The sequence below is a fragment of the Echinops telfairi genome, unplaced genomic scaffold (assembly GCF_000313985.2).
Source record: "Echinops telfairi isolate 266 unplaced genomic scaffold, ASM31398v2 ScPeMD7_9;HRSCAF=40, whole genome shotgun sequence".
In the NCBI taxonomy this organism is placed as follows: Eukaryota; Metazoa; Chordata; class Mammalia; order Afrosoricida; family Tenrecidae; genus Echinops; species Echinops telfairi.
Genome location: NW_022103906.1, coordinates 84615378 through 84616559, shown reverse-complemented (window position 1 = coordinate 84616559; position 1182 = coordinate 84615378). Strand labels below are relative to the sequence as shown.

Genomic DNA, 1182 nt, shown 5'->3' with positions numbered 1-1182 from the left:
CCTCCTCCTCTTCTTCCTCCTCACTCTCTTCCTCCTTTTCCCCTCTCCCTCCCCTCCTCCTTCCCTCTTTCTCCCCCTCCCCTTCCCCACCACCTCCTTGTACTCTTCCTTCTTTCCCTGAAAGGGAGATTATATTGAGGGCCTAGGCTATGGGGCCATTAGGTGGAGGAGAAGCTCACCAGCAGGAGGCTGGGAAGCCAGCAGCCCTTATTTGACCTCCTTGCGACATGGGTTGCTGGTGTGGCCGCACTTGTGGCAGCAGTTAATCGCACAGGGGTGAAGGCGAGTGTTGAATTTGCAGCAGGTCATCTTGTTGCAGTTAGACTTATGAGCCAGCTGGTACAGGGACAGTTCCATGATGCCACCATGCCGATGCAGCTCGAAGTTCAGGGTGGGCTTTTCCTGCATGCCATAGTTCAAGAGAATGTGGCCATTCCCCAGCTGCTTACGAGCAAAAATAAGACCCTGCTGGTCCTGCGGGGATGCCCTCCTTGTCTTGGATTTTAACTTTGATGTTCCCAATGGTGTCTCTGGGCAAAACCTCCAGGGGTATGGTGTGGCCCATCAGGGTCTTCTCAGAGATCTGCATCTCTGCGATTGCCACTCAGGCCGCCTTATTGAAGAGCTCTATTTTTATCTCTTTGAAACTTTTTATTGTAAATTATTGATAATTCACAAAGAAAACCCTATTCCCAAATGAGATTCTATCCACAGGTATAGGAGTTTGGATTTTAATACATATTAGTGGTGTGTGTGTGTGTGTGTGTGTAAAATTCAATCCTAACTCTCACTTCTAAGGCCACATGCACTAGTCAGGCTCCTATGGTTTGGCTGTTTTTTGATTATATATTATAAGTTGTAGAGCAACCTGTAACTATCACTTCTCTTTTTAAACTGGGATGTAGAAGAAACTTTAACATTTCCTCCAAGAATGCATTTCAGAGTTCATATTTCCTCCCAAGAGACTGCTTTGGATGAAGAATCCTAATTTCAAGCTTGATTTAATCCAGGAAGTGCCTGGGAATCAGGCAATGCCAATAACAACCAGTGAGGTCAGAACCTGTTCTACATAGTCTGCTATTACCCTTGTGCATTTTGCTGAATCAGTAGGTTAATTTACAGGGAGTGACTGCATGTTTCCTCTCTGCTAGAATATCTATACCCATTGTCCCTCATACCACC

General features: G+C 46.1%; 1 pseudogene; it reads right to left on the bottom strand.

The window, feature by feature from the left end:
- Window positions 1-207: 207 nt before the first annotated feature.
- LOC115868313 lies at window positions 208-589 on the bottom strand (annotated as a pseudogene).
- Between the last annotated feature and the right edge of the window lie 593 nt (window positions 590-1182).